This window comes from Ornithodoros turicata, chromosome 1 (assembly GCF_037126465.1).
Source record: "Ornithodoros turicata isolate Travis chromosome 1, ASM3712646v1, whole genome shotgun sequence".
NCBI classification, from domain to species: Eukaryota; Metazoa; Arthropoda; class Arachnida; order Ixodida; family Argasidae; genus Ornithodoros; species Ornithodoros turicata.
In genome coordinates, this window is record NC_088201.1 from 167433151 (window position 1) to 167457274 (window position 24124).

A 24124-nucleotide genomic window follows, 5' to 3' on the forward strand; every position below is an offset into this window, starting at 1 on the left:
ATCTCTTTATTTACATTTTCCATCAATCAACAATGTCATGTTGGGCCCTGCTGCAAATATAAATGTCAACAAGGAAAGTACTTATAAATTATTCCTATGTATTCAAATGAAGATATGACAATCCTCTTTTTGTACCTCAGCACAGTACAGTTTCAAAATTAACACACTGCACAGCATCAGCAATCTTAAAATATCTAAGGAGGAGAATGACATAAGCCTGCAATAATAGGCTCTGCAATCAAAGTGCCAAAACACAAAGTAGCAAGAAAAACACAAGCAGCCAAGGACCGGATGAGACAGCTACAATGCGACTGCTAGCTCTCAAATGATATATTTATTAGCCGACTCTCGAATATACACATATATGTTGCTAAACACATGACAATTTAACCAACAGAATCACAGACAAGAAAAAGGGATTATATATCTCCCCCCTCTCCTCATTCTATTTCACAGGCAGTCCTACTATGACTCTGAGAGTGCCAGTGCGTCCCTTTTGAGATAACGTATCTCGGACAGAAGCAAATCCAACCACGGACTGCTTACACGTGCAACTGTCTTGGATTTCTCTAACCATTTGTTGTTTCTCTAACCACCTGGAAATCTAGGCAGCATCCAGAGCCCCTGCAATGTGTTGCCAAGTTTCTCGAGGGCATCAAAAGACTGTCCTTGGCTGCCTGTGTTTCGCTATGGCTCTCAGATACAAACTACTCCATTTCAACATAGTAGGAGACACAGATTTGTAAATAGCATCTGTTGATTGCACTGTACATACCCCCCATATAAAGGATCATAGTGGATACTACATCTAGTGCAATGATGTCAGGAACACAGAGAAAGCTCGATTTGAAACCACTCTTATGTCGTAGTAGTAGTATTTGTGTGAAGCTACGCAATTCCTGTCCTGCAAATAATTTAAACCATAGGTTTCATCTGCCAGCGTGGTGATCCTCTGAAAAGCAATTCTCACTTGGCTGGAACTACCGGTCCTGAAACCTATCCCTGACATGTGTAGCCATCAGGGAGGAAACCCAAGGGCTGCGGTGGAAAAGACAAACACACACGAGCTATGTTCTCACAGTGTAACAGCTGCTCTAGCTACACGCTCGTGTGACAGAACTTGAACAAGATTAGATAGCACAAGATAAAAGTAGAGTGAACATAATGTGCAGATTTCCATTTACGCATAATGGCCGCAGCAGTAATCCATGAAGGCCACTGCTAAGTTGTGTTGAGAAACACCACTTTCTGTTTGCCATGTCTAAATGAAACGTACCTGACCTGATCCAAAGTAACTGTTCTGAGTCTGGAACACACAAGGAGAAAAACAGAACACACACCGCAACATTAACAGATAGGCAAATGAGCTGTGGCGAGCTCCACCTTGGGACAAAGTCAACAAATAATTCACCAAAAGTCAATCAGTGCCTGAACATCCCTATCTGGTAGCCGGACGGTCCACGTTCAATTCCTGGTGCTAGCACTGACTGGCTTTTTCATGAATTATTTGTTGAAGTTTCCATGTGCTTGAGAACATGAACCATTCATCAACCACTGTATCCTGTTGAGGTGATGAGGGTTTGTCATCCCAAACACATCCCTTTCTTGCGTGTGTCCTTACGGTTGCTCACCACTGCAGAAAAAAAAAAAAGATTTAATGACAAGAAATGGATAGTCATGTTTACTGTACAATGATTGTGCATAACAGAAAGAAGACTTTCGCACAGAAGGATGTACTTCTTCAGGTCTAACATCAAGTTACAAAATTCCAGAATATATAAGACATGTTGTAAGGCAGAGAGCAAGTAGAGCGAGGGTTGATACAAATATACCAATAAAAATACAAACATAGTATAATAAAATAAAAGAGGGTATGACGCCATCAGTTTCAAACAGACAAGGGATGAGTTGTGTAGCACAATACATGGATGAACACGGCGGCCAGATAAGTGTTTGGCACAAAAGGTGTTCACGGGTAAGACATTCAGGGAAACAGTGCTACAGTGTCTTGTCAATGCCGGCTTGAAATTGATGGAGTTGTACCCCCTTTTTATTTTATAATATATGTTTGTATATTTATTTTTATGTCTGTACCAACCGTCGCTCTCTACCTTACAACATGTTTTATATATTCTGGGGTTTTGTAACTTCACGTTAGACACTAACAAGAGCAGCCTTGTGCACGAAAGTCTCGTCTCATTAAAATTTAGATGCTCTCAACAGTCTTCTTTCTATTGTGAATCTGTATCGCAGGATACCTGCGCATTGCTGTTCTATGAACTGAGACTTCGCAGTAAGATTATGGACTTTGGATAAAAAGACTATACACAGCGCTGCTCATTTATTTTTGCCTATCGAACAACATGTATGCAGTATGCACACAGTATTTGTGCAGTGGGCCCACTAAAAATGTAAACAATGCGGCATTGCCCACAATAATGCCCCAAGTTCAACACAAGTATTGTAGAATCCAGGTATTTTAGCTTACATGCCAATCCAGAACCACTATTCAGTGTGAAGTTGTGACAAATAAATAGTTCCCATTTTTCCTAGCTCTCAGAACAGAGACAGTGAATTAATAAAAGTAGATAATGTTAACATCAATTCTGGGCTATTCTCCAATCAAACATTCACAGATAGTAAAAGCACCTTCCTCAATGGACGCTGATGACAGTGAAAATTCTCAAAAGTCATGTATGCGTGTCAGAAAGGACTGTATGTCCAACAGTAATCCAGCTAACAGTAACAAAAATGTACAAAAGACAAATAAACTGAACTAATGTAACATACCTTCTATATCAGACAGTGAAGCTTGTATCACCCCATCCACAGGAACCAGTGTCCACACAGCAAAAGTGCTTCAACTGGGAGATGGCAGCTAATCGGAATGGCGACCTTTGTTTTCCACCCTGAAAGCACAGGTTGTTACGTTGAGGGCAGATTTAAGAGTGGTGTAAAGACGCCTGCATGAGAGCGCCCATGAAAAACGGAACATAGGTGAATACTCAAATTATAACATCGCATTGTCATACCTTAACCTGTCGCATCGCATTGTCATACCTGTTGGTGGCAGCTAGACTCCCACTAACGTGTCAGCAATTTCTTCATGCACCAGATGCAAGCCAAATCCTGCTTCATTTCTGCCTTCAGCGTGGACCTGTGGTAATTCACAAGTTAGATTATGAATACTGTTATGTTGTTAATTGTGGCTATATTAGACTAAGTGCAGTAGGACAGCTGAACAATCGATTCATGAAGCTTGCTATTTTTATATCTGAACCTCGATATCCTTTCCGCTCTCCTTTTTCGTCTTGATCCTCCGTGGCACGTTTAAAATTTGTGTGCCGGGCATCTCAGACTTTCATCAGACGATTTCGTGCCGAGATTCCAAATTGCCTCTGGAATCGCGCGTAACCTATGATAACATTCGTGGACGAAATCCTTGGAGTGGAACTTAACAGGCACCGCTGTCAGCCAAGAGCTTCGCACTGCTTGGTCTTTTGGCAGCTTATAGGAGGTAACACTTGCATGCTCCGATGAACTGTTCTAACAGCGTAGCATTGTCGCATTCTCGACAACTTCGCCGTGGCATATCACGTATCACACCGCTCCAGCCCATAAAAGGCAAGGTCATAACAAGGAAGTGCACTTTCCAAATGATGCCGTGTCAAAAAAACATTCACATGCTTTCATTCCGGCTTAGCAATAACATAACAGCTGTTCGCTTATGTACGATTGCCATAGTACGATGCACAGAGGACGAAACGAAAGAAGCCAAGCGGCCAACCCAAGAGTCCATGCCAAGCCAAAGACAGATGAACCGAGAGCAGTGACGTCGGTGCGCCCGTGCGCAGGGTTTGCCGGCGGTGTGACGGGCGGGCGTAGGAACTAAAAAAAATGTTTTCTAAAAAACTACGAACAGTTGGACCAAGATATTTCGCACACGTATTCAGTGTTCGCTAATGAACACACAGAGCGAGTATTTCTCAGTTCTGCGGCACTTCAAAATCGGCATATCTGACGTTTAAACGAGTTGCAGTCTTTTATGAGCACGTCATACGCATATCGCACGGGAAATTGAAAGTCATTTCTACGTCATTTCTATCGAGCGACAATTCACGTCGAATGCTCTTCCTTCGTTGCCACATGGGAGCGTATGAAGGACGTCACACGGAAATGACAATTCCTTCATGAATGAGTATGGGAAACTGATCCAAGAAAACATGAAGCCTGGTAAAGAGCCTGTAGAGCATGTAGAGCATAGATAATTGAATACGGGCGACCCTTGCCTTAAAATGCTCTTGAAATATTTTTGCTTTTCCACCCCAAGAGAAGTACTGCATATGTCTTTTAGTTTTGTTTAAGTAGAGAGTACTAAAGCTTGAGTAGCCAACGTCGATAGTGTTCTTTTTCTATTTTTTTTTCTTCAGTAACGTGTTTTAAAACATACAGGCCATTCTTTTCGCCTGCACCTCCTGATCTAGTTCAGGCAGTGCAACCCTCTCGCATTCTTTTCTCCGTAGACCTCGCACGTATTTAAGAACTGGAGCAGAACCGGTGCAGCACTGGTACAGCAGTTTTCTTTGGAAAAGCATGGACCTAGAAATTGAGAAAACCAGTATTGGTTTGCGGGGGCGACAAAGCGCGTTTCTGACTGCTATCGAACGAGACCGGTCTCGTGAAAATCGATTCATTCTTTATCGAAAGAGAGCGCGAAGTTTGTCGCATAGACAATACATGGGGCCGCCGCAGGTGGTATCCGTTTTAGCGTCACTTCTGATGTTTTCTTGACGGTTTGTTTGTTTCGTCGTCAGTGCGTCAGCAATAGACAACCGGAAAAGCCGTTTCCCGGAAATTGCTGTTAATGTAGCACTGTTCATTTTCCGTGAATACAGTGCAATATTTTCACTGACGTTTTCTACCGGTGACGTCGATGAAAATAATTGATGATTACTATGTTCCCACACAATGGTCGAAGCGTGGAATGTCAATGACATATCCTTGATTTTAGCTACGACGTTAATGAGTTGAGTATCGTATATCAACGCAAAAACCACGCACGCGTATGAATCATGCACGAATATAATATCCGTCAAGAATGCTAGATATCTACATATGTCGACTGCAGCGTTTGTGATGACAACTGCTGTCTCGCCACGGAACAGAAAAAGAGAGATAGGACGAATTCAAATTTTTTTGAATCCGGACCAAAGGAAGATTCTACAAATCTACGAATCTTACGAACCTCGAATCTTTCGAATCCTATGTTTAAAAAGAGGGGAAAAAACAGTTCTAGTGAAAAAATATTTTGAAGCAGAATATGATACCTTTGTTTAACGAAAAACATTAACTAATCCTTAACTAACTAACATTACTAACTTAACTAACATTAACTAATGCTAAACGCTGTTTTAGAAGAAAATATACCCGTATAGTTCTTCTATATGCTTCGTATATCTGTATGCTTCGTATTCGCTTCAGTTTTAAAATACTAACTCGCACGTCCCTATGCAAATGGCTTGCGAAACAACACGTGTGAGTCATCGCTGTTTATTTGCTTTCGGACACAAGAACATGCTCCTGTTATTCGAAAAGGTGCTCTAATGGAGTGCAAAAGGTAGATGTCCCATCTGTACTCTTTTCACGTTAGATTTAGTCCTCATAAAAGGAGAAAAGATAGTCATCTACCCCTTCATGTGAGAGGAAGGGTGTATAGGAGGTGTACAAACCTCGCGGAGAAGTGGTAACGCGTGCATCTTTTTCACCCCTTTTCTCGTCGACCGCTCCGCCGCCGTGCACTTTCATTCGCTCATATAGGACACGTTGTTCCCAATATTTTTAAACCTTTAAACACATTAAATCGCGAATGTACGTTTCCGTGGTGATGTAAAATAGGTGAACTCTGTCTCTCGTTAGTCGTCAGTCGTCACCAACGCAAGCAAATTATTTGTGCATATGTTTGGTTCTACCGCAATCTTGCTCCCTTATGGGACCTTCCACGTCGGCGTGGAGTTTACCGAATGCAGGTTTGTGTTCGGTCGTTAGCAAAGTTCTGACTGTGACGGAGACGTTGAAGATTGTATGTGTGAATTGATACTTTTCGGAAGGGTTTTTCGAACTGAATGCATTCGGTAGTAGGTCCACCTACAGCCGTGACAGATTTTCTCGAATACGGTAAGGCTTAACGAAACCGTTTCGTGGTCATAACCTTTGTTCGAGGGAGTCAGTTCAGCGAATTCTTTATCATTTTCAGGTTGCATAACAGCATGACTGGTAATGAGATGTGTCACTGTGACTAAAACACGTGAGGCCATGTAGCTTTACAGGTCCTTACACTGTTTTTGTGGCCGGTCGCTTACGACATAGGTCTATTTGTTTTGCAGTGTTATCGTGCAAATTGGCCGCTGGACGTTCGAACGCTGGAAAAGACATGCTTTCAACGCAATGTTGCACTGAGGCGTCATGGTATTATGTGTCCGAACTTGCAGTGGTTTCTGTAGGTACAGTGACTTTTCATATTTGCAGTTATTTTTGCTGTGTGTGGTCGTCGATACTGGACACTTCGATACTAATGTCCAAGCCGGTTTGGATTCGAATTTGGACGTATGTACTATTTCACTCTTTGTACCTATTTCGTGTCTCTATGGCTAAAAAATGTGTGTTACGGTTCACATTCCTTCTTCTGCGGTAAACTGACGTGTTGCACTTCTTTCGTTCGGCATTTCGTACTTCATTCCTCACCCAGCGTCGGGAACTTGGCGCCCCCATCGCCCGGCAGCAGCTGCAGTAGCCCCCTCCTGCACCAACGGTTGGGTCGCCGCAGGAGGGAGACCCCCACGTATAGCTGTGCGCGGCTTTCCCGTGTCCGGGGAAAGGGGGATCCTGGCGGTTGAGTGGACCCGGAGGTTGTTTAGGACCCTTCGGGGCCCCTCCGGGAAAGCAACACACCGCTTTGGCCCCTGCTTCCCATAGTCGGGTGGTCCTGGAAGACCCGGCCAGGATTATTCAGCTAGTCGCCATCTCCCCCTTCATTACTTTTTCTTTCTCCACTCCTTCACTATATTCCTTTTCCTCCCTTCACCTTCTTTGGCGGCAAGGGTCAACCTTGGGCAGTCCTTTCACTCTCCAGAAGCTGCACTAGGGTATAGTGCAGAGGCAGGCGTTAGCGTGTGGGACACGTTCCCTTGTTGGGCTCCATGGTGGGCGACGCACCACTGCACTGAACCACAACATTTCTTTTATGGATTCTTCAAACTCAAAAAAACATGATCGGTACCGAAAGCGGCACCGCACCGATGTACTAGCAACACAATCACTGGACCTCACACCAGAACCATGGTTTGCAAAGGTCCTGATCATCCATGGAGAAAACGAGTCTAAGCCCCTGAGCAAAGTATCACCATTTGCGATCGCGAAGGAACTGGAAAAAGCCATAGGGAAGTCCTATTCCGCGAAAAAGTTGACTACAGGAGACTTGCAGATCGATGTCCAGACACGACAGCAAAGCTCGACTCTGCTTTCCGTGAACAGAATTGCTGACGTACCTGTTACAGTTTCGAGGCATCGTACGCTGAACATAGTGAAGGGCGTGATATCTGAGCATGAACTTCTTGATTGTTCAGATGCTGAAATCGAAGAAGGTCTAAAGGATGAAGGTGTTGTGACAGCGCGGCGAATAACTATGCGTCGAGACGGTAAGGAGATTGCCACTAAACACATTGTCCTTTCATTTCAATTACATAAGCTTCCCACTACCATTAAAGCAGGGTACATCAACTGTCACGTCCGGCCATATATCCCATATCCGCGGAGGTGCTTTAAGTGCCAACATTTTGGCCACGGCTCGCAGGTCTGTCGTGGACAGGCCACCTGCCCGAAATGCGCAGGCACGGATCACGCTGCAGAGACCTGTGAGAAGGATGTCAGATGTGCAAACTGTAAAGGTAATCATCCTGTCTACTCTCGCTCCTGTCCACGCTGGAAGGAAGAGAAAGACATACTGAAGGTCAAAGTGACACAGAATCTTTCGTACAGAGATGCAAAAGCGCAGGTTGAGTTTTCAAAAAAGGGAACCTTCTCCGAAGTGGTGCGCAGGGGGGTAGCACCACTGAGGAAATCTGTAGAGACCCAGACTACTGGGTCTCTACCCAATACTCCCCAACAAAATGGAAGGGACACCGGGGTGTCGCTTCCTGTTTCTGGGTCTCCTCCGGAGACAGCCACAACTTCTACTGGAGTTGATGGCACTGCCTCCATCTGGGATGGGGTCACAGCAGGCCAATCCGAGGCCACATTGCAAGACATGGACATGGACGACGACGACTGCTTATCGCAGAAGTCGTCGTCTAGTATCCCAGGTGTACTCTCTCAGGGGAAAGAAAAGAGAGAGAGGACATCTAGCCGAGGTAGGGGCAGCAGACCAAAAGGTACACAGAAAGTGCTTCCACCAAGGATAACTCCTCCCTAAATAACACTCATGTCCAAACAGTCCACGGGATTCTGTATTAGCGACTACATGTTAAGGATTTTGCTGCTTCTCTCTCCCATCCTTTTTATGGGAATTGTCGAGGTCTTTTTTCAAACTTGGACGACGTTCATGACCTGTTTGAGGAGAACAGTGCAATGTGTTTCTGTTTACAGGAAACGTACCTAACTTCGGAAAATTTAAATCCTTTTCGTAAGTACACTATTTTCCGCAAGGACCGTGCGCACACAGCTCGTGCGTCTGGTGGTGTGGCTGTTGTCGTACCACTCTCTGTCCCTGCAAGGAACATTCCACTGGTGACAGACCTTGAGGCTGTAGCCATACAAATTTGCTTAGACCAGATCATTACAGTCTGCTCTTTGTACTTGCCTCCCTCAGCTATGGGTACGTCAGAGGGACTTTCAGCAGCTTTGCGACCAGCTGCCTCAACCATTTATGATTTTGGGAGATTTTAATGCCCACAATTCTTTGTGGGGCAGTGCAAAAACTGACAACCGTGGTAAGATGTTGGAAAGAATACTCTTTTCCCGGTCAATTTGTTTGTTAAATAGAGGGTTGCCGACCTACATGAACTCTGCAACCCAGTCACTCTCTGCAATTGACATCTCATTATGCAGTCCCACTCTTTACCCCCTTGTTGACTGGAAAGTCGACCAAAACCCCCGAGGTAGCGATCACTTTCCGGTTATCCTTAAATTCTCTGGTACCAGTAATAAAAGAGCACGGCCACCCCGGTGGAAGCTATCTGAAGCAGACTGGGAGTTATTTACCAAAGAGGCAGAACTTGCACCTTCATCTTTTGATCGTCTCTGTGTGGAGGAGGCCAACAAGGTGATCACAGACAAAATTATTCATGCTGCTACACTATCCATTCCACAAACAAAAGGGAATCTCCCCAGGCGTCCTAAACCCTGGTGGACGAGTGAATGTGAGAAAACACGCAGGGAGCAGAACCGAGCGTGGGGGATATTTCGAAGATACCCCACAAGTGCTAATCTGCTTGCATTTAAAAAAGCTCGTGCTAAAGCCCGATGGACGCGACGCCGAGCCAAGGAGGAGTCGTGGAAAAGATTTATATCCTCTCTAAACTCTAACACCCCTTCAAAAGCACTGTGGGATAGACTAAGAAAAATTAAGGGCGACTACCAGCTTTTCCGTACCTCTACTACAGGTTAATGGCACAGTTTGTAAGAGCATAGATGAACAAGCAAATGCTCTTGGTGAGCACTTCTCAAACGTTTCGAGCTCATCACATTACACACCTGACTTCTTAAGGTTCAAGGAGCGTGCGGAAAAACAAACACTCTCAAGCGCATCAGGTGACAGATGTGGCTACAATAAGCCATTTACAAAACCAGAACTTCTTCAAGCCTTGTTTTCTCGTAAAGCCACGGCACCTGGACCAGACAACATCACTTATTTTATGCTCAGCCATCTGTCAGACACCTCCCTTGACAGTCTTTTGGACTTCTTTAATCTGGTCTGGCAAGAAGGCATGCTACCTTCTAGCTGGAAATTGGCAACAGTCATCCCTCTCTTGAAGCCAGGAAAAGATAAATCTGATCCATCAAGCTACAGGCCGATTGCTCTCACCAGCTGTCTCGGAAAAACCTTCGAGCGCATGGTGAACAGTCGACTTGTGTACTACCTGGAACAAAACCAGTGTCTGGACCGTTTTCAGTGCGGCTTTAGAGCTGCACACTCAACAACTGATCATCTTCTGCGCCTAGAAAGTATAATAAGGGAAGCTTTCATCAGGAAACAGCACTGTGTTTCTGTCTTTTTTGATTTGGAGAAGGCCTATGACACAGCGTGGCGTTATGGTATTCTCAGGGACCTCCACTCTCTGGGAGTGCGTGGTCGCCTGTTTCGCTGTGTCAGAGACTTCCTCCAGGGTCGACTGTTTAGAATTCAGTTGGGCACTACTTTATCGAGGCCTTTCGTACAGGAGAATGGTGTCCCGCAGGGCGCCGTTCTCAGTGTCACCCTTTTTGTAATCAAAATGAATTCACTGACCAGTGTTATACCCCCATCCGTCTCGTATTCTTTGTATGTAGACGATCTGCAAATATGTGTTTCGTCTTCTAACCTTGCTATGTGCGAAAGACAGCTCCAGCTGACTATCAACAGGCTAACCAAATGGTCATCTGAAAACGGGTTCAGGTTCTCACCCACCAAGACTGTTTGCGTACCGTTTTCCAGAACAAGAGGTCTTTTTCCGGATCCATCACTCCAAATGAAAGGTCAGGATATTTGTGTTCAGTATGAACATAAGTTTCTTGGTTTGATTTTTGACAGAAAGCTGACCTTTCTGGCCCATGTGAAGGAGTTGAAACGCAAATGCTTAAGATCTTTGAATGTGCTGAAGATCCTCTCTCACAGGTCTTGGGGAGCAGACCGCGAAACCCTCCACCGCATTTACATATCCACTGTCCGTGCTAGGCTAGATTATGCATGTTTCGTGTATGGGTCTGCACGTCCCTCAGTTATGAAGGCCTTAGACACAGTGCATCACCTCGGATTAAGGCTGGTCCTTGGAGCCTTCAGAACTTCTCCAGTCCAAAGTCTTTACGTTCAAGCAAACGAATGGTCCCTAGAAAGACGACGGTTTTATCTTGGTGCGTCGTATGGGCTCAGAATTAAAGGTTACTCTCAGCATCCTGCGCTGCCCTGTGTGGAAGGCACATGTTCTGAACGGCTATTCATGAACAAACCGAATGCCATTCCTGTATACAGTATTCGGCTCCAACAAAATATAGAGCACTATACTTTTACGCAGAGCTACAATCTACCCCCGCCACAGCCCCCACAAATGCTCCCTCCTTGGCGGACACCCGTGGCACATGATACTTCGCTAACCAAATTTAACAAACATGAGAGGCCTCCTGTGGAAATACAGCAAGAATTTGAGACCCTCAAGGAAGGCTTCGGTGAACACACTGATATTTACACGGATGCCTCAAAAACTAGTACAGGAGTATCGTGCGCCATGATCTGAGGAACATGTACAAAATCGCATTTTTTGAACAGTGTTCTGACAATTTTCAGCGCAGAAATGTATGCGATTATTGTTGCACTAAATCATATTCTAGAAACACGGATAACGTCGTCTGTTATATACACAGACTCACTGAGTTCCATACATGTCATTTGTAACATCAAGCGACACAAAAATCTTTTAGTTCGACGTGCGCAGCATTTAGCAACTGTCATATATGAGAGAGGGTGCAGTTTGAAACTTTGTTGGGTACCCAGCCATGTCGGTATAAGTGGCAACGAGAGGGCTGACCGTGCAGCTCTCGCTGCCCATGGTTATGACAACACTTCTTTTGAAATCCCTCTCCCTGATCTACTGCTGGATTTGAAAAGGGTCATCCGCAGGAAGTGGCAAGCTTTCTGGTCTGGCCAAACAGATAACAGATTGCACACAGTTAAACCTCAAATTGGAGCCCCAGTTCAAGTATTTAAAAACCGGCTACACGAGATTTTGTCAAGTCGGTTAAGATTGGGTCACACACATTTGACCCATGGGTACCTTTTACGAGGAGAGGAAGCACCTGAGTGTGCACACTGTGGCGCAGACCTTTCCATTTTGCATGTACTCATTAGTTGCCCTTCTTTTATGACACATCGCCAACGTCATTTTCATATCTTCTACAAGTACTGTATCCCCCTTCACCCCGCATTATTACTAGGGGATGAGGCTCTCATCCCTTTCGAGGACGTTTTCCTATTTTTAAGAGATATAGGCATCGTGAATGAATTGTAATGTCTTAGTTATCTCATTTTATATGTTGATTTACACACCTATCGAACCAACACCTTTCGACTCCTTTTGATTTTAAACAAATCACTCTCTTTTAAGTTAAATTAGTTTTAAATAACACCAGAGTTTTGGCGCATTATGATCCTAGTTGTCGCTGCGCCACAAAACTCCCAATCATCATCATCACTTCATTCCTCATTTGGTATATCATGCGGGCTACAGAACTCTATCGAAGGGGTGTATGTATTACAGCCCAGAAGGAGTATATGTTTACTCTTTCTAGAAGTGGTAAAAAGAACTCCTCTAGAGGGGTTCGCAATGGAACAAGCCGTTTACTCCTCCTATGGAGTTAATGTGTACGTTTCTTGGATAACAGTGTGGACGCACGTTCGAAAGAAACAACAACTACATTGTTGTAATTATGATTGGGGAGTTTCATCGCCTGGGGGCGATACTCTACCCCATTGCTCGTGGTAATGTGGTGAAACACTTTACAGTTGCTTCACAGTGAGGGCTGAACCTATGTTGTCCAAAAAGGTCAGAAGTGCTTTGAGGGCAGAGCATTCGTGGGCAGGATCATGGTGCCATTTTGACGGATATGAAGACTAGGCCTACATATACGTGAGGAACTTTTGGAAAACATTGTTTGATTTCACTAATCTGGAAGGTCAATATACAGGATAGTTCACTTAACGTGATAAACAAATGGTATTTTTTGATTCCATGTTAACGCCGCGAAGCAACAGGGGGTTAGTATGCGTCAGGGGGAACTGTGCCGACAGTTGTCTAGAAAGTCTTTGAAAAAAAAAAAAAAACGGGAAAAACCTAAGACAGCATAGCCGGTGGTAGGATTCGAACACAGCACGACCATGGCTACCACGAACGAGCGGGACGCCGTAATCCGCTCGGCCATGCCGCTAGTAAAGAATCGCATTAAAAATCGCGATTTTGCCGTGACTTCTGAGCACTTTTATCAATTTTAACTCAATTGAATCGCAAAATTTGCCAAGTCAACCTCACGTTCAATTTGAATGCGCATGCCGTGTCGCGTGGTTTCTCCTTTGAAAAACGCGCCGTCCATGTTGAGTCCCCTACATCCAAACCCGGTTTCCTCGGTTGTGCGCTGACTCGACTGCGCGCGTCCCATTTGCACCCTCATCGGCGTCCCATTGCTAGGCGACCAAGGTGCGCCGGATCCAAGATGGTGGGCTCGCTTAGTCTTGACGAAGGTGGAGCTTCCACCGCAACGTCGACGTACCTGCTTAAAGACTATCTACCCCGATTTTCGAGTGTTACAAAATGGAATGGCACTTACACGATGTGTTCATAACGGAACACTGATCATGCGTGCAAAATAGTTACCCCAAACTCGCGGTTATTAAAAAAATGAATTTTTAGTTTCACTGACATTCCGTCCTGCGCCCCGTAAACCCTGTGTCGAGGACACATTCCGGACGAAATACAACGAAACACATAGTCACTTCCGGTCGAAAAACCATCCCCAATTGAATTCGCTGGTGAACTCCAGGAGTCGAGAATGTCGCATTGATAGTGCACAATTTTGAGGGCGCTGTAGCATTGTACATCGGATATTCCATTTAATGCGATCATTCGTCCTTCGTGGCATTTGAAGTGAAGAACAAATACCATTTGGTTGAGATTAGAGAAACACGGCTTGTGCGGATTATGTTATCAGCGAGTACCAACAGCCAAACGTAGAATGACAACGCACGACGGCGACGCGCCCGGAAGCCAACGAAGTGCAAACAAACGTTTGAACAATAATTTGGGACAACAACACACTGAATTAACGAAATGTTCACGCTGTGTATTCTGCCAGGCATATATGCGCCATGCGACACCATATGTATGAGTGAGTCATGAGGTGAACACATGGCGACAACGAAACCGAAACCAGTTAGGTTTTTGAACCTTCGAAGGTTTCAAAGCGAAGAAAACGCGATTAAAAGCAAAAAAAAAAAAATGTTTTCCTTGGCGTACGTTTCTCTTGTACATGTAATTATATTTGTCAGAACAGCATTTTGCGTAGCGACAGTTAAAATAGTATTCTTTGCATTTTGTTCAACGACTGACATCGTATACCAAATGAAGTCTGTCAAGACTATTGCCCAAAGCGATCCCTGCCGGACGGTGGGTAAGTGGTTTTGTTCGCTCATGTTAAATCGTCCCTCTTTGATTTGGTGTGTTTATCGTGGTTTTCGTCGAGGACGACATATACGACGTTTCGTTTACGTGGTTTTGTCGTGCGTAGATGAGGCCGCGTACATGATTAACACCTGAGAACTGAAAAGTAACTGACGAAGAAGGGGAGCAGTGCCTATGCATATGGATGGAGATCGACCTCGTAAGCATCGTAAGTATTTCCTAACCTACTTTCTGAAGCGTACTCCGTTATTTCGTAGCAGCTGAAGTAATTGCTGCGTAGATGTAATTTTTCGTTATACTTTTCCTTTCGCTGTTTGTTATGTGATTACTCATCAACTCTCTGTGGGTAATAACACTGTGACGACTACCACGATGTGCTGTGTTGTGACGAAGATCTGTGGTATGCCATTCAGCAACTTCACGCACAGCCTTCGGAGGCTCGTAATTTGCGCGGCATATGTCTTGTCTATGGGGTATACCATGGCACCATTAAGTGTTGTCACATGTTCTTTTAACCGATTGACGCCACTGTTGAGCAGTGACAGCTTCTTTTCGTTCATGGACTAACTTCCCTTTACTGTTTTATATATTGAGTGCGATTTCTTTTGTTATTTGTTTTTTTTCTTTTCTTTATGTGTGTGTTTTGCATTGACTGCAAAGATATCAACAGGTAACAGTTTGTTAGTGTTGGCTGTTGTACCATGCGCTTGCTTGCGTTTGTTTTATGCTTCACTTCAGTTATTTTGTCTGACAAAAATGTGTCTTTCTCGTCTGATGCCTTTTAAACTTCTTGTTAACGTTGGGGATGCTACAAGCGTGGTGCTGCAGCTGAGAAGATTGTGTGTTGCGAACACGATTGTGTGTGCTGCAGGTGCAGCTCGCGCAGAGTCGTCCTGCAGTGACACAGCAAGACAAGGTAATGCATGTGGTGTTCTCCAATTTTACATCATGTCACTTGAGTGGTTATAGGTGCCGCCCCATTGATAAGGATAAGAGGTGGTTTGCTGAGAGGTTGTTGTGGAAATGAACTTCCACTGTGTTGAGCAGAAAATGTAGCCTAGCTGCCCTGTATGTAGATAAATAAAGTTCAATTCGTCACGCAGCTGAGTCAATCGAAGCAAACGTCCGTCGAAAAAGCGGCAGAAGAATAGAAATTATTAGCCCTCGTTTTCTACCGCTGCCTTTCGGTCAAAAGTATTAAAAATGCACAGATCACCAGTTGGATGAAACGGGGAAGTTGGTAATAGTTCATATTGTAGCTGCAGCACTCAGATGGGCAACGTATCAAACAAGCAGCAGTCGGCATCACGTCTCGAAGTGTTTACTTCACATCTCATTTGTGTTTTGTCAGGGCCATCTCCATGCAGTGCCAATTTTCGACCCGGACTACTCGCAATATTTGGTTTTGTTTGTCTAACTGCTTGTTGGTATCAATTGCATAGTCATGTCTTTTTTGTTTGTTTCAGGGTACACCTGTGCAATGTTCACTGTGCCAGCAAAAAGCAGCACTGCGCCGGCGTATCGCAGATACAGTGTCGGCAACACCCAAGGGGCTATAGGGTTCTCCAGTGCTGGGTCACGTCATGAATTCAACAACCCGCACATCACAAAATCTAGTTTAACTGGGCTGCCAAATAAAACCGTGTACAACCAGAATTTGCTTATGATGTGCTTTGTTCAGCACCCTCGAGTGAGCATAATACCTGAAGGTGCGTGCAATTTAAAAAAGTCAATTGAAATGCAATTAAAAAGCACTGGTCAAATTTTAAGGGTAACATTTCCAAGGAGCATTGAAGAGTTAATAAGATGAGTGCTCAAAGTCAATTGATAAAAGTCAATTGACATCCAACAGACCATTTGCAAAAGTTCCAGGGAGCAGCACGCGCCCTGGGAGGGCATGCCGGGAATGTTGTGCAAAACGACAGCAACGGTGCACACACCAGTACGACGACGACGACGACGACGACGACGGTCGGAGACGATAGCTGTCGTTTTGCACAGCATTTCCGCTCACCCACTCCCCAGGGCGCGTGCTACTCCCTGGAACTTTTTCAAATGTCCTACTGAAAAACACTGGCCAATTATCAATAAGAAGTGAGTGAAACGTCAATCACAATTCTATTGACACTCAATAGACCAATGTATACTTTGGTCAATTGACTTTCGATTGAAAGTAAATGCGTATTTTTGTAAGGAAATGCTTCATTTCCTGCGAATGGCAATCATGGCAAACATTCATTTGACTGCGTTCATGCTACACGGCGAAAGAAAATGACATTCGCCAATGATGCCATTGACAATCTGGAAAAGAGTCCTATCGTGTAATCCGAGTACACGTGCATCCACCCTTCACGCATTTATGCTTGTTTTGAATATACAGCCCTAGAGCAGCAACAGATCAACGTTTCGAATCGTTCTAAAGATTGAAAGAAGCTAATTTGGGAGACGTACGAAACTGCGGATAGCTAGCGAGCGGCAAGCAAGATGGCGCTGAAGGCGTACTGTCGTTGGTATGCTCTCGGGGAACGCCGCTCGCAGCAACAAAAAGACGAGGATCATCCCCCGTCACTTAGGGTGTGTTCACACCAGGGACGCATCCCCGGGCATCCCATAAACCAGGGCGTCGGATGCCACGCGCTCGGCGTAGTTGCCCTTCCTCGGGAGACGATGAATACGACCGATGGGGATCTTGGGCCCCGTCCAATAGGGACCGTGCGACACCTAAAGGGGGCGCGCTGCTCCGTCGCGACAGCGCCGCCGGTGGCGGTCTTGGAAGTATCCGACGTGATACTACGCCGCCCGTTCTATGCATTCTCAAGTGGAACCGTAGCTTGCGTGGCGACTGCCGTAATTAGAAGGGCTAATTTTCGAAGTGCAAATAATGTGGAACCTTTCTGGGGCGCGAACGAAGAGAATGGAGACAAACTGCACCCACCGTATTTATAATGTATCTTAGGTTTTTTTGGCGCATTAGCGACGAAGTCCATAGTGTATAATGTATCTAACAGTGCGGAAGGAGAACAGCCACTCGCGTCTGTCTGGTCAAAACACCTGTAAGTGATACGTCGAGAGGATGGTTATTTGACGCCTCACAAAATCCTGGCTTGCAAGCGAAGGCTATATACGTGTATTTCTCTGACTCCAGCCACTTGTAATATGTTTTTGACTGAGTGTTGTATTCCTTTCGTCCTCTTTGCACACATATAGCTTCGTCACTGAAATCTACATCGTGCGTGCGTTTTATCCGCACAAATAAACACGTGAGGTCACAACTTATTGTCTAAACTTGTACTGCAGGTTTTCCAGTATCTTCACATACAATAACGCTAAAGAGATCCTCAAAGAAGAAATTATATGAGTCTTGACCTCGGCTACCGCCGTATAGGCTTGCGGCACGACAGCTGTGAAATGGTTGGTGCGTAAATACTAAAACTAAACCTTTTGTACAACGTAGAACTTCCGTTCTCACTGTGAGACTCGTCAACCAGATTACCGGGAGCAATATCGGCTCTGGGCACTGGCGATGAAACACTTCAATCTGTATCATGATCCAGTGGCGTTTCACCGTCACGAAAGTGGCAACTGTAAATCATTGATCGTTTTGCAGGTCCTCATTCAGTTTTATTAAAACTAAAACAAAAGAAATAGAATATGTTGTGCACACCTCATGCAATGGCGGAACGCGCGTCACAAACGCTATTCGCTGTCAGTCTAGTGCCCTCGGTGGTATTGGAAGCATAGAAATCACGAGAAATGAAACATCAGGTCCCTAATGAAGAGTTCTTTTAGGTGCTGGCACAGTTAGCGATGCAACAGTTCCAGTGTGGCAAAAAAAGACACCCGCACTTCACATGTAAACAAAGCTGGCTACCCGGCGGCTATCACGCAAGGTACCTTCTCCGGAGGCCGCATCGTGGCGCCACCAGTTTGTCGCACACTCCCTATAGAACAGGGCCCAAGATCCCCGTCGGTCGTATTCATCGTCTCCCGAGGAAGTGCAACTACGCCGAGCGCGTGGCATCCGACGCCCTGGTTTACCTGGCAGCCGTGCTCGAGGTGGCAGGGAACGCCGCTCGTAACAACAAAAAGACGAGGATCATCCCCCATCGCTTAGGATTCGCTGTTGTCTTCTTGCAGTTTGTCGTTAACCTCTATAGCGTCTACATAGCAGGTGGTGGAAAATGTGGGAAGGCTAAGGGAAACAGCAAGGCCCCGTCCAATAGAACAGGGCCCAAGATCCCCGTCGGTCGTATTCATCGTCTCCCGAGGAAGGGCAACTACGCCGAGCGCGTGGCATCCGACGCCCTGCTTTAGCTGGCAGCCGTGCTCGAGGTGGCACGGAACGCCGCTCGTAACAACAAAAAGACGAGGATCATCCCCCATCGCTTAGGGTTCGCTGTTGTCTTCTTCCAGTTTGTCGTTAACCTCTATAGCGTCAACATAGCAGGTGGTGGAAAATGTGGGAAGGCTAAGGGAAAGAGCATGGACCCGTCCAGCAGAACAGGGCCCAAGATCCCCATCGGTCGTATTCATCGTCTGCCGATGAAGGGCAACTACGCCGAGCGCGTGGCATCCGACGCCTTGGTTTACCTGGCAGCCGTGTTCGAGGTGGTAGGGAACGCCGCTCGTAACAACAAAAAGACGAGGGTCATCCCCCATCGCTTAGGGTTCGCTGTTGTCTCCTTGCAGTTTGTCGTTAACCTCTTTAGCGTCAACATAGCAGGTGGTGGAAAATGTGGGAAGGCTAAGGGAAAGAGCATGGACCCGTCCAGCAGAACAGGGCCCAAGATCCCCGTCGGTCGTATTCATCGTCTGCCGATGAAGGGCAACTACGCCGAGCGCGTGGCATCCGACGCCTTGGTTTACCTGGCAGCCGTGTTCGAGGTGGTAGGGAACGCCGCTCGTAACAACAAAAAGACGAGGATCATCCCCCATCGCTTAGGGTTCGCTGTTGTCTCCTTGCAGTTTGTCGTTAACCTCTTTAGCGTCAACATAGCAGGTGGTGGAAAATGTGGGAAGGCTAAGGGAAAGAGCATGGACCCGTCCAGCAGAACAGGGCCCAAGATCCCCGTCGGTCGTATTCATCGTCTGCCGATGAAGGGCAACTACGCCGAGCGCGTGGCATCCGACGCCTTGGTTTACCTGGCAGCCGTGTTCGAGGTGGTAGGGAACGCCGCTCGTAACAACAAAAAGACGAGGATCATCCCCCATCGCTTAGGGTTCGCTGTTGTCTCCTTGCAGTTTGTAGTTAACCTCTTTAGCGTCAACATAGCAGGTGGTGGAAAATGTGGGAAGGCTAAGGGAAAGAGCATGGACCCGTCCAGCAGAACAGGGCCCAAGATCCCCATCGGTCGTATTCATCGTCTGCCGATGAAGGGCAACTACGCCGAGCGCGTGGCATCCGACGCCTTGGTTTACCTGGCAGCCGTGTTCGAGGTGGTAAGGAACGCCGCTCGTAACAACAAAAAGACGAGGATCATCCCCCATCGCTTAGGGTTCGCTGTTGTCTCCTTGCAGTTTGTCGTTAACCTCTTTAGCGTCAACATAGCAGGTGGTGGAAAATGTGGGAAGGCTAAGGGAAAGAGCATGGACCCGTCCAGCAGAACAGGTCCCAAGATCCCCATCGGTCGTATTCATCGTCTGCCGATGCAGGGCAACTACGCCGAGCGCGTGGCATCCGACGCCTTGGTTTGCCTGGCAGCCGTGTTCGAGGTGGTAGGGAACGCCGCTCGTAACAACAAAAAGACTAGGGTCATCCCCCATCGCTTAGGGTTCGCTGTTGTCTCCTTGCAGTTTGTCGTTAACCTCTTTAGCGTCAACATAGCAGGTGGTGGAAAATGTGGGAAGGCTAAGGGAAAGAGCATGGACCCGTCCAGCAGAACAGGGCCCAAGATCCCCATCGGTCGTATTCATCGTCTGCCGATGAAGGGCAACTACGCCGAGCGCGTGGCAACCGACGCCTTGGTTTACCTGGCAGCCGTGTTCGAGGTGGTAGGGAACGCCGCTCGTAACAACAAAAAGACGAGGGTCATCCCCCATCGCTTAGGGTTCGCTGTTGTCTCCTTGCAGTTTGTCGTTAACCTCTTTAGCGTCAACATAGCAGGTGGTGGAAAATGTGGGAAGGCTAAGGGAAAGAGCATGGACCCGTCCAGCAGAACAGGGCCCAAGATCCCCATCGGTCGTATTCATCGTCTGCCGATGAAGGGCAACTACGCCGAGCGCGTGGCATCCGACGCCTTGGTTTACCTGGCAGCCGTGTTCGAGGTGGTAGGGAACGCCGCTCGTAACAACAAAAAGACGAGGATCATCCCCCATCGCTTAGGGTTCGCTGTTGTCTCCTTACAGTTTGTCGTTAACCTCTTTAGCGTCAACATAGCAGGTGGTGGAAAATGTGGGAAGGCTAAGGGAAAGAGCATGGACCCGTCCAGCAGAACAGGGCCCAAGATCCCCATCGGTCGTATTCATCGTCTGCCGATGAAGGGCAACTACGCCGAGCGCGTGGCATCCGACGCCTTGGTTTACCTGGCAGCCGTGTTCGAGGTGGTAGGGAACGCCGCTCGTAACAACAAAAAGACGAGGATCATCCCCCATCGCTTAGGGTTCGTTGTTGTCTCCTTGCAGTTTGTCGTTAACCTCTTTAGCGTCAACATGGCAGGTGGTGGAAAATGTGGGAAGGCTAAGGGAAAGAGCATGGACCCGTCCAGCAGAACAGGGCCCAAGATCCCCATCGGTCGTATTCATCGTCTGCCGATGAAGGGCAACTACGCCGAGCGCGTGGCATCCGACGCCTTGGTTTACCTGGCAGCCGTGTTCGAGGTGGTAGGGAACGCCACTCGTAACAACAAAAAGACGAGGATCATTTCCATCGCTTAGGGTTCGCTGTTGTCTCCTTGCAGTTTGTAGTTAACCTCTTTAGCGTCAACATAGCAGGTGGTGGAAAATGTGGGAAGGCTAAGGGAAAGAGCATGGACCCGTCCAGCAGAACAGGGCCCAAGATCCCCATCGGTCGTATTCATCGTCTGCCGATGAAGGGCAACTACGCCGAGCGCGTGGCATCCGACGCCTTGGTTTGCCTGGCAGCCGTGTTCGAGGTGGTAGGGAACGCCGCTCGTAACAACAAAAAGACTAGGGTCATCCCCCATCGCTTAGGGTTCGCTGTTGTCTCCTTGCAGTTTGTCGTTAACCTCTTTAGCGTCAACATAGCAGGTGGTGGAAAATGTGGGAAGGCTAAGGGAAAGAGCATGGACCCGTCCAGCAGAACAGGGCCCAAGATCCCCATCGGTCGTATTCATCGTCTGCCGATGAAGGGCAACTACGCCGAGCGCGTGGCAACCGACGCCTTGGTTTACCTGGCAGCCGTGTTCGAGGTGGTAGGGAACGCCGCTCGTAACAACAAAAAGACGAGGGTCATCCCCCATCGCTTAGGGTTCGCTGTTGTCTCCTTGCAGTTTGTCGTTAACCTCTTTAGCGTCAACATAGCAGGTGGTGGAAAATGTGGGAAGGCTAAGGGAAAGAGCATGGACCCGTCCAGCAGAACAGGGCCCAAGATCCCCATCGGTCGTATTCATCGTCTGCCGATGAAGGGCAACTACGCCGAGCGCGTGGCATCCGACGCCTTGGTTTACCTGGCAGCCGTGTTCGAGGTGGTAGGGAACGCCGCTCGTAACAACAAAAAGACGAGGATCATCCCCCATCGCTTAGGGTTCGCTGTTGTCTCCTTACAGTTTGTCGTTAACCTCTTTAGCGTCAACATAGCAGGTGGTGGAAAATGTGGGAAGGCTAAGGGAAAGAGCATGGACCCGTCCAGCAGAACAGGGCCCAAGATCCCCATCGGTCGTATTCATCGTCTGCCGATGAAGGGCAACTACGCCGAGCGCGTGGCATCCGACGCCTTGGTTTACCTGGCAGCCGTGTTCGAGGTGGTAGGGAACGCCGCTCGTAACAACAAAAAGACGAGGATCATCCCCCATCGCTTAGGGTTCGTTGTTGTCTCCTTGCAGTTTGTCGTTAACCTCTTTAGCGTCAACATGGCAGGTGGTGGAAAATGTGGGAAGGCTAAGGGAAAGAGCATGGACCCGTCCAGCAGAACAGGGCCCAAGATCCCCATCGGTCGTATTCATCGTCTGCCGATGAAGGGCAACTACGCCGAGCGCGTGGCATCCGACGCCTTGGTTTACCTGGCAGCCGTGTTCGAGGTGGTAGGGAACGCCACTCGTAACAACAAAAAGACGAGGATCATTTCCATCGCTTAGGGTTCGCTGTTGTCTCCTTGCAGTTTGTAGTTAACCTCTTTAGCGTCAACATAGCAGGTGGTGGAAAATGTGGGAAGGCTAAGGGAAAGAGCATGGACCCGTCCAGCAGAACAGGGCCCAAGATCCCCATCGGTCGTATTCATCGTCTGCCGATGAAGGGCAACTACGCCGAGCGCGTGGCATCCGACGCCTTGGTTTACCTGGCAGCCGTGTTCGAGGTGGTAGGGAACGCCGCTCGTAACAACAAAAAGACGAGGATCATCCCCCATCGCTTAGGGTTCGCTGTTGTCTCCTTGCAGTTTGTCGTTAACCTCTTTAGCGTCAACATAGCAGGTGGTGGAAAATGTGGGAAGGCTAAGGGAAAGAGCATGGACCCGTCCCGCAGAACAGGGCCCAAGATCCCCATCGGTCGTATTCATCGTCTGCCGATGAAGGGCAACTACGCCGAGCGCGTGGCATCCGACGCCTTGGTTTACCTGGCAGCCGTGTTCGAGGTGGTAGGGAACGCCGCTCGTAACAACAAAAAGACGAGGATCATCCCCCATCGCTTAGGGTTCGCTGTTGTCTCCTTGCAGTTTGTCGTTAACCTCTTTAGCGTCAACATAGCAGGTGGTGGAAAATGTGGGAAGGCTAAGGGAAAGAGCATGGACCCGTCCAGCAGAACAGGTCCCAAGATCCCCATCGGTCGTATTCATCGTCTGCCGATGCAGGGCAACTACGCCGAGCGCGTGGCATCCGACGCCTTGGTTTGCCTGGCAGCCGTGTTCGAGGTGGTAGGGAACGCCGCTCGTAACAACAAAAAGACTAGGGTCATCCCCCATCGCTTAGGGTTCGCTGTTGTCTCCTTGCAGTTTGTCGTTAACCTCTTTAGCGTCAACATAGCAGGTGGTGGAAAATGTGGGAAGGCTAAGGGAAAGAGCATGGACCCGTCCAGCAGAACAGGGCCCAAGATCCCCATCGGTCGTATTCATCGTCTGCCGATGAAGGGCAACTACGCCGAGCGCGTGGCATCCGACGCCTTGGTTTACCTGGCAGCCGTGTTCGAGGTGGTAGGGAACGCCGCTCGTAACAACAAAAAGACGAGGGTCATCCCCCATCGCTTAGGGTTCGCTGTTGTCTCCTTGCAGTTTGTCGTTAACCTCTTTAGCGTCAACATAGCAGGTGGTGGAAAATGTGGGAAGGCTAAGGGAAAGAGCATGGACCCGTCCAGCAGAACAGGGCCCAAGATCCCCATCGGTCGTATTCATCGTCTGCCGATGGAGGGCAACTACGCCGAGCGCGTGGCATCCGCCGCCTTGGTTTGCCTGGCAGCCGTGTTCGAGGTGGTAGGGAACGCCGCTCGTAACAACAAAAAGACGAGGATCATCCCCCATCGCTTAGGGTTCGCTATTGTCTCCTTGCAGTTTGTAGTTAACCTCTTTAGCGTCAACATAGCAGGTGGTGGAAAATGTGGGA